This window comes from Triticum dicoccoides, chromosome 7A (genome assembly GCF_002162155.2).
Source record: "Triticum dicoccoides isolate Atlit2015 ecotype Zavitan chromosome 7A, WEW_v2.0, whole genome shotgun sequence".
Taxonomy (NCBI): domain Eukaryota; kingdom Viridiplantae; phylum Streptophyta; class Magnoliopsida; order Poales; family Poaceae; genus Triticum; species Triticum dicoccoides.
The window spans coordinates 271514915-271527569 of NC_041392.1; positions in this window are offsets into that span (position 1 = coordinate 271514915).

Below are 12655 nucleotides of genomic sequence, written 5' to 3' on the forward strand. Positions count from 1 at the left end.
ATCACGGAGGGCTTCTACATCAACACCATAGCCCCTCCGATGAAGTGTGAGTAGTTCACCTCAGACCTACGTGTCCATAGTTAGTAGCTAGATGGCTTCTTCTCTCTTTTTGGATCTCAATACAATGTTCTCCCCCTCTCTTGTGGAGATCTATTCGATGTAATATTCTTTTTGCGGTGTGTTTGTTGAGATCGATGAATTGTGGGTTTATGATCAAGTCTATCTATGAATAATATTTGAATCTTCTCTGAATTCTTTTATGTATGATTGGTTATCTTTGCAAGTCTCTTCGAATTATCATTTTGGTTTGGCCTACTAGATTTATCTTTCTTGCAATGGGAGAAGTGCTTAGCTTTGGGTTCAATCTTGCGGTGTCCTTTCCCGGTGACAGTAAGGGCAGCAAGGCACGTATTGTATTGTTGCCATCGAGGATAACAAGATGGGGTTTTCTTCATATTGCATGAGTCTATCCCTCTACATCATGTCATCTTGCTTAAGGCGTTACTCTATTTTTAACTTAATACTCTAGATGCATGCTGGATAGCGGTCGATGAGTGGAGTAATAGTAGTAGATGCAGGCAGGAGTCGGTCTACTTGTCTCGGACGTGATGCCTATATACATGATCATACCTAGATATTCTCATAACTATGCTCAATTCTGTCAATTGCTCAACAGTAATTTGTTCACCCACCGTAGAATACTTATGCTCTCAAGAGAAGCCACTAGTGAAACATATGGCCCCCGGGTCTATCTTTATCATATCGATCTCCTACTACTTAGTTATTTCCTTTGCTATTTACTTTACCTTTATTTTACATTGCATCTTTTATCATAAAAATACAAAAAATATTATCTTATCATATCTATCGGATCTCACTCTCGTAAGTGGCCCTATAGGGATTGACAACCCTTATTTGCGTTGGTTGCGAGGATTAATTTGTTTTGTGCAGGTGCGAGGGACTCGCGCGTAGCCTCCTACTGGATTGATACCTTGGTTCTCAAAACTGAGGGAAATACTTACGCTACTTTGCTGCATCATCCCTATAGGCCTGGTGGGTGGCCCAATTGCCTGCTGGGCCGGAGCCCAGTGGGGGGTGTTTCCTCTTTTTTTGGTTAGTTTTCTGTTGTTATCCTTTTCTTATTTCCTTTTCTGTTTTATTTATTTTAGTTAGCAAAACAGCTTTACAAAAATATAACCCCTACTCCTAAATTAGCATAATAACATAGGCCACCTACTCCAAATTTTTTGGTGATTATATAAACTAGATTAACATTTGTTTAGTATTTAAAAGCATTTAAATAATTGTTTTGCTGTTGTTTTACTTACTACAGCGCATTTAAATACTTTACAAAAGTGTGGTTTCTTCACCAATATTTAATATGGATTATTTGGCTCACCCCGAACATTTTAGTTTTAATATTTGAAAACTTTTATTGTTTGCTTGATTTTGAATTTGAATTCAAACCGTTTTCGAACTAACGCGAGATTAGCAACAGTAATTGATGTGACGTGGCATCATTAGCAGAGGTTCACTGTAGCCTAATCATCCGGGCGCCACAGCGTTGCTTCATAAGGGGCTGATTTGGATCCATATGTTTCATGCTATGGTTAGGTTTACCTTAATACTTTTGTTGTAGTTGCGGATGCTTGCAATAGAGGTTAATCATAAGTGGGATGCTTGTCCAAGTAAGGACAGTACCCAAGCACCCGTCCACCCACATACCAAATTATCAAAGTACCGAACGCGAATCATATGAACGTGATGAAAACTAGCTTGACGATATTCCCATGTGTCCTCGGGAGCGCTTTTCTCTATATAAGAGTTTGCCCAGTCTTGTCCTTTGCTACAAGAAGGATTGGGCCACCTTGCTGCACTTTATTTACTTTTGTTACTTGTTGCTCGTTACAAATTATCCTATCACAAAACTATCTGTTACCACTTATTTCAGTACTTGCAGAGAATACCTTGCTGGAAACCGCTTATCATTTCCTTCTGCTCCTTGTTGGGTTCGACACTCTTACTTATCGAAAGGACTATGATAGATCCCCCATACTCGTGGGTCATCAAGACTCTTTTCTGGCGCCGTTGCCGGGGAGTGAAGCGCCTTTGGTAGGTGGAATTTGGTAAGGAAAAATTTATATAGTGTGCTGAAATTTACTGTCACTTGTTACTATGGAAAGTAATCCTCTGAGGGTCTTGTTCGGGGTATCTTCACCCCGACCAGTAGAGCAAAGAGTTGCTCCTCAACCTACTGAACCTACTGAAAATGAAAATGTCTGCTTTGAAATTCCTTCGGGTATGATAGAAAAACTGCTAGCTAATCCTTTTGTAGGAGATGGAATCAGTACAAAAAAATACACTTCCGTGATGATACGTGTTTGTCACAGTAGGTCGCGTTTTTTGTCATGCATGTACATCCATGACAAATTTATGACAGAATCAAGATAGTCATACCTGTGCTGTCATAGAAGTGTTCCATGACATTACCAAAATTATCATCACGGAAGTGTCCACTTCCATGACGATAAATCTCGCGTCACAGAAGTGCTTTCGTCAAGGGTGACCGACACGTGGCATCCACCATAACAGAACATCGTTAAGCTACCGGGTCGGGTTTTGGATCCGATAACTCGTTAACAGCCCCGACCAATGGGGATTTTCCATGTGTAAAATCATCATTGGCTAGAGGAAACACGTGTCGGCTCATCGTTGGGACAGATGTCATCCACTCATTGGACAGAAGGCGCCTATGATACGTCGACACGTGGCACGACCCAACAGAGGCCCATTCCTGTGAAAAGGCCGGCCCGTTTGACTTGGTCAAAAGGTGGTGGGCCGGCCCATGTAAAGCATGTTAACGGCCTGTTCGCATATAGCCCATTTACAGCCCGCTAACCCAAGGCCCGTTACGCCCTATCCGAATTAGGTCCAGTAGCGTCATCTGGGCCACCCAATATGATTCCAGCCCGTTTTCACTTCTGGCCCATGTATGGCCCATGACGTCTTTCGGCCCATATGAGGCCCTATGTAACTCTTGGCCTATTAACGGCCCGTGGTGAAACTGGCCCGTAATGAACAATGTATCACTTTACACCCATTAACGCCCCATGGTGAAACTGGCCTGTAATGAACAGTGTATCACTTTATACCCATTAACGGCCCGTTATTCAGTTGGGCCGTTTCCAGCCCATGTTATCTTTCGGGCTTCTCAGAGCCCATTTATTCTTGGGCTCATTTCCAGCATTCGTTTACTTACCCCCCGTTACTGTCATTTTCTGCTTGTGGGCCAAATTCAGCCCGTGGTTACAGTCGGCCCGTTTGTGGTCCGTTAATACGTTGGGCCATTTTCATAGCGTCATCAAATACGGCCTATTAACGATGGCCCGTTATGGTCGGCCCATGAACGGACGATTCCAACTCTATCCCGTTTACGGCCATAATGCGGCCTGTTATTGGCCCATGTTTGGCCAATCGATCATACTGCCCGTATAAGGCCCATTGATGATACGGCCCGTAGAAGGCCCATTGTTTCTACGGCCCGTAGAAGGCCCACTGTTTCTACGGCCCGTAGAAGGCCCACTGTTTCTACGGCCCGTAGGAGGCCCAGTGTCACTACAGTAAATATTAGCCCATGGTTATTGTGGCCTAGTTTTAAAAAACAGGTTATTGCAGCCACTAGCAAACAAATAAACAAGACAACAAGGAAATAAATAAGCAAGCAACTTACGCTAGGCTATCACGACTATGACACATATTACATCCACTGGGCATCAAAGTTCGCCACCAGTGCAAATAAACGCGCCGACAAAAGAATATACAAAACTAAGAGCACTTCAGAAGGCACTAGGCCTGGCCAGGTCAGGCCCCCCAAACAGCTAAAGAAGCTGAGTAGACCTCAGTTGTGTCAACGATAGATGCATCAACACTAGATTTAAGGCATGATGGTGCGCACGGCAGTCCTCTGACATCTTCATTGCATCTTTGACTTCAAGTCGGAGCTGAGCTGAAGCAAGCCTTTCTGCTTTAAGTTGAGACTGAAGAAGTCGAACTGATTGAGGCAGCGACTGCACAGAAGTTGTGTCACGCCTGCTGGTGAGTAGCTTCAACTCACTGTCTTCATCAAGACAGGACCTTGGGGTCATCTCGCTGTCCTCAAGATGGTTTGGCTCACTATCTTCCCTAAAGTTCTGACTGACGTAAGAGATACGAGTCTGAAAGAGAAACAAGGAGACACGTAACAGGTTTCACAATTATATAAGCAAATAAATGGATCTGTTCTGCATAAGGAACATGTTTTTACAACTACAATTTGAAACTGGTAGTTGTTGCAAACATCCAATCAGATGTAAACATCAAAGCAAACAGCAGTGGAGGAAATGATGACTATCCAAATATATACTAGAACAAAGTTTGAAGGCTTGAGAAGGATGAACTTACATTACATGTTAACACGGGCTGGACAAAGCCCTTCTCCATGTTGATGGAAGGATAATTCAATAAATTCCCCAAAGAATATTCTTTATAAGCATTGCCATTATTCTACATTTTGCAAAGAGTAAATATAGATCAAATAATATTGGAAGAAACAAAGGATAATGAAGCTCAGGTGCAGACTGATGATACATAATCAAATAGCAATTAATTAAGTACAGCGTTACAAGGTAAAAGGGGGAGAGGTACTGACAAGAGCAATGCAAAGCCCATTATTGTTTTGAGTTCGTATGATCCTTTGAGCAAGGAGATTCATCTGAAATTAGTTTTCATATAAGAGAGAAGGTAAGGCACAAGCAGAAATTTAGAAGTTCAAATTTTGAATTGATATCATAGACAGTACCTGACGCTGGGCTCCCAGCAGTTCTAATAGGGGTTTGGCCACTGGAGTAGGGGTAAAGTGTGGTACAGTAGGGACTGTGTTTTCTGTGGCTGCTGATCTATCTGATTTAACAGGTATCACTACCTTTTCCAAATACCTAGTTTGTACTCCTTGACGATCTGCACTCACCCTCTTCCTTTTGGACATCTATTATGAAAGAACAACATTTGACTGTAAAAACATAGTGTGACGACACATGAAATAGGTACTGAAAATGGATAGGTATGGCATATACTCATATATGATGCTTAAACTAAGCAGATGGTGTAACAAAGTAGAAGTAATGCAAGAGGTCAGATGCAAAATATGTGTGACCAATACAACTTTGCAAAGTTAGAGAAAGCACCTTGATGGGTGAATAAGATAGGCCATCCTCCACCATGCCAAGTTTGTTAGCCAATGGCTCGCTCTGCAATATTCCTCTCGTGTGCCCATTCTCATATTCATTTTGATAATGTTCAATATCTGACATGCATGAAAACATAAAAACAAGTGAGATTTTCTTTGTAATGCAGAAGTGATTCTAATCCAATACTGCCTCCCTGTAAACCCCTTTGTGTTATCTCTGCAATTCTTTTAAAAGATGCCATGCATGCTGTAATTTGTTGTGTGCATTAATATAATGTGGCCTACTACTCAAAATATGAGAGCTCCAGAAGTGATGACACTTTGCAGATGATAGCTTCAACATATAGTAAAGAAGAACAAGTCGACCTGACCTGACAGATTCAAAATGTACTAAGGGAGAACAACTCGACCTGACCAGTCGACCGCAAGAGAAGAGTATCATCTTAAAGAAGAGCATAAGAGCAAGCAGATTGAAGATATTACAAGTCTTTCAATACAATGTCGGTTGGCCACCCATGATGAACCAGAGCGCACAGAGAAATACTATTCTTTCTGGTCTCTCCATATGTGGCTCACATGCATTTCGAAACTAAAGTAGGAACATTTAGCTAACCAATTAAACATCTCTCGGTTTTACTAATATCAGTTATGAATTTGTACAACTAAGCTTGTTTAGCTCGATGGGTGGAGCAGTGCTATTACGACACGAACCACGTAGGCTGATTGTGGTCATCATAAAATGGGGAAAACATAAGCATGATGAGTACAGTGTTGACCGTGGCAGTGGGATGGCAGATCTGAAGCTGCAAACCGCGCAAAGGGTAGTTAGAAACCGATGTTTGCTTTGAAATAACAACTAAGATTTGGTATGGACAAGAAAGTACGGTCAGCAAGTGACAAAGAAATGCAATTATGCTGTCTCTCTATATGTCGCGACATGCATTTGGAAACTCAAGTGGGACCTTTAGCTAACCAATTAAATGTGTTGGTTAACTAATATCAGTATCATATCACAATCATATTTGAACAACTAAGCTTTCGAATTCTGAGTGTTGTGTTGTTTAGCTTGAAGGGTGGAGTAATGCTAGTATGACAGAAAGCACCTACGCAGATCATAGTAGAGTAGATAAAAGGGGAACACCCTAAGCATCAAGAGAAAAATCAGGAAAGTGGAACTAGCTGGACCAGTGGGTGGCGCACATGCTTTTCGAAATGAATATAGGAACATTAGGTGACCAATTAAACATTCTCTGTTTTAGTGATATGAGAATCATATCAGATTCGTATTTCAACACGTAAGCTTTGGGTTGAGGTCTTGAGGAGCAGTGCTAGCACGACACGAAGCACCTACGATGATGGTAGTGAATATAAAGGGGGAAAACCATAAGCTTTACGAGTATAGTGCCCGTGCCATGGCAGATCTGAAGGTGTAAACCGGACAAAGCTACTTCGCAACCAATGTTTGCTTTCAACTAGCCACTACGATTTGGTATGGACAAGAAAAGTACAATAAACAAATTACGATCTATTTTCTGGGTGAGATCAATAACTTAAGCACATATGGAAGAGTGCCACCTCTCTTGCGACGCCGTGTAGGCCCATGCTGATACGTTGAGGGTGTTGCGGGTGCGATGGCTGTCGGCGGCGGGGAAGAAGACTTTAGACGGCAGAGTCCGAGTCAGGGGATATATCCTGTTGCCGTGGACGAGGCGGTCGTAGGAGCGGCAACGACAAGGTGGACGACGGCGCCGATGAAGCGAGAGGAGGCGATGAAAGCATCCTGGTCCAGCGCCGTGGATGAGAGACGTCCATCTCTTGCAGTGGACAACGGGGTAGGGGTAGCGGCTCCGGCAAGGTGGAGGATGGGGTGGCGGATGGAGGAGGCTGGCCGCAGTGCGGAGGTTGTCATGCCGCCGACGGTGTATGAATGGGGAAATAGAGGGGAGGGGGGATCTTAAACTTTGGGACGCGCTTCTCTGAAATGGGGGAAAGTTACGAACTTATCCCCCGTTTAAAATTTCGGACATCGCGTCGGTTGGGGATAGGACGGTAATCTCGCATCTCCCAAATATTTGCCGGTAACTATTTCGGGCAAGGAGAGGGTGTTTTGCCGCCCACGGTTAACGCCCATGGTGTATGAACGGGGCTGACAGGTAGGGCGGTTGTGTCACGTCTGATGGAAGTTACACATCTGCCCCTATTTAAAATATTAGCCTACATCGATTTTGGACGAGGAGAGTTTGTTTTGCCGCCCACCGTGTATGAATGGAGAAATGGAGGAAGAGACACATGTCTTTCGGACGAGCTTGAATCAAATGTGTTTTGCCGCCCACGTTTGGCGTCCACCGTGTCTGAATGGGCTCAGAGGCCGTCGTGTCACGTCTGATTGAAGTTACTAGTCTACCCCTATCGACAGCAGTGTAAATCCGGTCGATAAGGATGTCAAGTGTCAGGGGTAGACAGTAATTTCCATCTCGCAAACACTTGCTTCGGGCAGCCCACAAATTATAGTGGGTGTTTAGCCGCTTCATTCAAAACTTGGGAGAATTAGCATTCACATTTGCCCTAGGACTTGGCAAACTAAATTCAATCCAATTTGTATTCGATTACGAATATCCACAAATAATTATACATTTTGTTATTTATTTCTTCAAAACCACAACAAAGATTTATTCCACCTTTATATATTATTATGATTTAGAAATGCCATGATCTTCGAATTCAGTAGGTTGGATACACTCTGAGTCAAACAGTTATTTCATCCAATACAATATGCTCACATGAAAAACAGTTCACCTTATGTCAATCATACAAGTACTGAGGATACCTCGCCTAAAAAATTCGGATCATTACAACACATGGACAACATAGGGGGTCTTGCAACATAATCCATTCAGAGACATGACACAACATGCAAGTACAATAATCTAATGACAATTTGAACTGGTATCTAAAGAAGAACCGGGATTACCTTGGGCTTCAGATAGCAGAAACATCAGGACCTCCTCCATCTTCAAATGCAACATTCTTACTTCCTCCAATTCTTGGGTTGCCTGCATAATGCGTGCCGCTAATTCCGTAATTTCCAGCCTCAAGATAAAGATTACCTCATTCATGGCAGCCACACCATCTCTTTCTGCCTCTAGTAGAGCCTCAAGCACTATAATATCTGTGCTCAGACTGCTCTCCGGCGGTGTTGCCTCTGAACTGCTACCATCTGGTAACATGGATGGCGCACTACTTGCACAAATAGATTCTGGGGTTGTACATTGTGTCCCAGTGTGAACGGCATCCTAAAAGGTTTCCACTGGACATCAGTAAGAGATAGTTATCGCATGATCCAGGCAGTAAGCTTACATGGTAAATGACGGACGAATTATTGCCGAGCATGGCAAACTATATTTAAATGGTTCGAAGCAACATCAGCCGAAAAGAAATTAAAATGGTAAGATGAAACTAGGGATGTAAGTGGCAAATAAACGACATCCGCCAGTCCCATCTAGTTAGTTTTTGCTACCTCCCTAGTTCATTTTCCTCAAAAAAAACTCTTTTGAACTATCATACCACTAGTGGACTTTAATCGGGATTAAACGGGACCCAGTTGACATCCCTAGTTGAAAGGGAGTGTACAACCGCTATATTTAAGTTGCCAAGGCATCTAAGCAGTTGAAATAATCTGAGAAAGCACTTACCAGTGTGGCCTCATATAAACTATGAAGACAGTCTTGTGATGAAGTTGAGAGGAAAAGTTAAGGACTCAAATGAAATAGGCATGCATTTCTTTACGATAGTACAGCAGGCACTGCTGACATATTGGCCAACTCAGGTATAGCGTAACAACAAATAAGCATTCGAATCAAGCAATACAGCAAAGCAGACAACTGAACTATTTGTAATTTGGTAGGATTCCACGTTGAGGGCACAAGCCAAGAAAGCATCCCACTCACATTACATTTCACATGTACCAAAACACACTGGCTTACCATATGTTGCTGTGAAGCCTAGCTGCTGTTGCAATGTTTGAAGATATCATCTGCATCCCGTGGTTGCAAATCTAGTTGTTGTAGTTTATTCTGCACCATCTATTTAGGTAAAATTAATTTTAATCGCATGCACTGGTCCGAATTGATCATCAATGGTTCATCTAAACTAATGAAAGAAGGGTTTGTGCATACACGACAATATATCTGCTTCCCTCTATTTTTATGCTTGTTCGATGTGCCAGCCCCAAAAGAACAAATATTTTGCTTGATGGGGTTGGCAGCTCCATAATTAACAGAAGCATCAAATTAGTCATGCAACTTGGGAAGATCAAGAACACACAAACAAGTAATGAACAGAGGCTCAGAGCAGTGATGTAATATCTAGCATCAGAAAATGTAGGGTAAAACAAACAAAAAGCAGCGGAACCACATGCTAGTTTGCTGATGTGTAATTAAGCATAGAGAACATTAAGCAGTCCGATGGAACCAACAGGTGGCATCAGAACAAAACTAAAGCATATTAACTATATGTGCACTGGTATGTAATTTAGCACATGTAACATGTTGACTGCCAGAAGTATGGCCCTACAGGTGCAAGCAGAATAACGCGTCTCATGAAAAACTGAATGATGCCCTCAAGAAATTCAAAGGTGCGGTGCTTATGCTAGGAATGTGAACGTAGGCGCCGACCGTTGGATAATAGTACCTTATTCTCGGCGGCGTATGGGTATCGTTGTCATACTTGATAGCTAAGGATCGTCGATGGTGCTCGTGTTGCGGTTGAGTTTGGGCCGGCTGTCGCCGTCGCTGAAGCAGCTCCGGTGCTACGGTTGCGGCGCCTGTCGACATACAAGAAAGCTCATCTGTGGTAAGTGAACAGTTGCACGATAAAGAGAAAAACCGAAGGAGTACAAATCGAAATAACCTGATGAGGCTGCGGCGTCGGTAAAGCAGGGCCGGTGGAGTTGAATATGGCGTCCGTGGAGTGGGTCCGGTGCCGTGGACGAAGGCTTCGGCAGGCACGTTGTACAGTGCTTTCGATGAGGCGGATCTGTTGCGGCGGACGAGGGCTTGTATGAAGGGCCAGCGAAGGGGCGGATGAGGGAGTCAGTGAAGGGCCTATGCTATGGTGGACGAGGGCGCCGGTTAAGCAGATCCGGTGTGGTGGACCATGATGGCGGTCAAGGAGATCTGGAGCGGTGGACAAGCCAGTCGCTGAAGCGGCTCCAGTGAAGTGGTGAGTTGGCAGCTGGGGGTTCCAAGGTGTGGAAGGTAGATCCGGCAGGGTGTGAGGTCCACCGCTGCGGCGGAGGACTAGATTCGGCGGCTTGCCGTGGTTGGCGGGTCAGGGAGGGGAAGGAGAGGGGGGCAAAGAGGGGAATACAATGGAGTTACCAAAGCATCCCTTTTCCATTCATGTGGTAGGGGTAAAACAAGAATATCGCAGGGCTAAACTTTCGGGCACGTGATATTTCGATGTGAGCGGGAAGTTTGGAAGCTTTTGGCGCCTAAAATTATAAGTATTCTGCTCTCGTACGGCCGACTATGATATCATGGCCGACGATTTGTTTGTTTTGCACGCAAAAAAATGTGCATGTTTTGAAAATCAATGTCTCCAACTCGAAACTTAGATTGTCCATTCAATTCAAATATGGATCATTGAGCTACTACAAGCAAATACCATCATACGGTCCAATTCAAATGAAATTCCAAATGTGTTTATCCTAAATATGTTGACAAAAGCAAAAATGTGTATGTGTATGAATAAAGTGGATGATTATAAAGCTTGAACATGCCCGTATGTGTATATCTCTAGGTTTGAGATATGAATTTGAAATCACGAAATCCCGGCTTAAAAATGTAGCTCCGTTTAAATGAATTACAAAAGCTAATGATGGAGTCGAATTCCAAAATTCCAATCTTAGGTTTGTAATTCTGGTACATTAAGGTATATCACGCATGTTCAAAAGTATCATTATCTCATAGTACAAACTGTGAAACAAATTGATCAACCATGAGTGCACAATATCTCAATTACGCTAAAGTCCCTCAAATATAGACACCTCACTCTTTATCTGAAGTCACCCCCCACCACCACACACACACACATAGAGAAGTCGTTCTCTCCCCCAAACACCAACACATGAGCACATTAACACCCCCCTCTCTTGTAAAGTCCGGACCCCAACATAGGTCTCTATCACTTTGTCTCTCGGGCATGCACACATCTCTTCCTTCACTCCCTAGGTCTCCCGCTATCTCTCTTACCCAAGCACACGCACTATGTAGAGTGTATATTTCCCATACACACAAAACGTCGCCCCCAAACGTCTATCTCCCTAGTTATGTGGTTCTCGTGCACTCACCTCACACACCACCCCCACTGCAAACAAGCACACTTTGTCTCCTTGTGCACCACTCTCCTCTTTCTATCTCTCCCACATGCGGACCCGCCCCAGCTCCTTCCCTGTATACATATATGTCGTGACTCTTTGCATAGCTCCCTAATGTATAATCGTTCTCGATTTCACACATTGTTCTCTACACCATCTATTCTAGATCTCTCATGAAGTCCCTATCACACACACGATGACTCGCTTCCCTTGCGTCTCCGTTCATAGGCCAATTTCAGACAACATCAACATTGTCTCCCTATCTATACGCCATTTATGGACACAAACGACCCCTCTCGCCCCCTCTCTTCCTCCCTCTCTCTCTCCGTCGCTAGCTCTCTCTTTCTCTCGCTCTCACACCCCTCTCCCACACACACACTCGATGTCTCTTCCAAGTAGTCTTCTCCCCCCGCCTGCACCCATGCTATCTTGCTACTACACATGTAACACCATTCCCCCTTGCCTTATACTAGGTTTACATCATCAGTGGTATCTCTACTCCACATACACTCTCTCCCTCTCACACACAAACCGTGCACACACACAGACACACACAAACACCCATTTATCTGGATCCTCATCTCTCCTCATGTCCGCATGTGTATCTCACACACTCACTCTCTAATTATGTATATGTGTCTCCACATTACACAACACAAAGCCCCATGTACATTTCTCTCTCTATCCTCCACACACATAGACACAAAGAATCTGTTATCATTGCCTCAGTCTCTAACATATCACACACACACACACTATCTCTCTCTCTCTCTCTCTCTCTCTCTCTCTCTCTCAGAAATACGCTCAACAAGGGTTTCCCCGTGAATAACTTACCGTCTATTCATCAACAGTCGTGGCAGTACGGTGAACACGAGACGTGAAAAAGAATAAATCTACACATGCTTAGACCACCTAGTATGACTACTAGGACTAGAGCAAGCCAAAAAGCGCGCCGCCGTCACCCCCTCCTTATCGGCGACGGGAAAATCTTTGTTTTACATAGTCGAGAAGTCATTGTGCTAAGGCCCCACATGAAGAGGCGTTGAATAGAATGT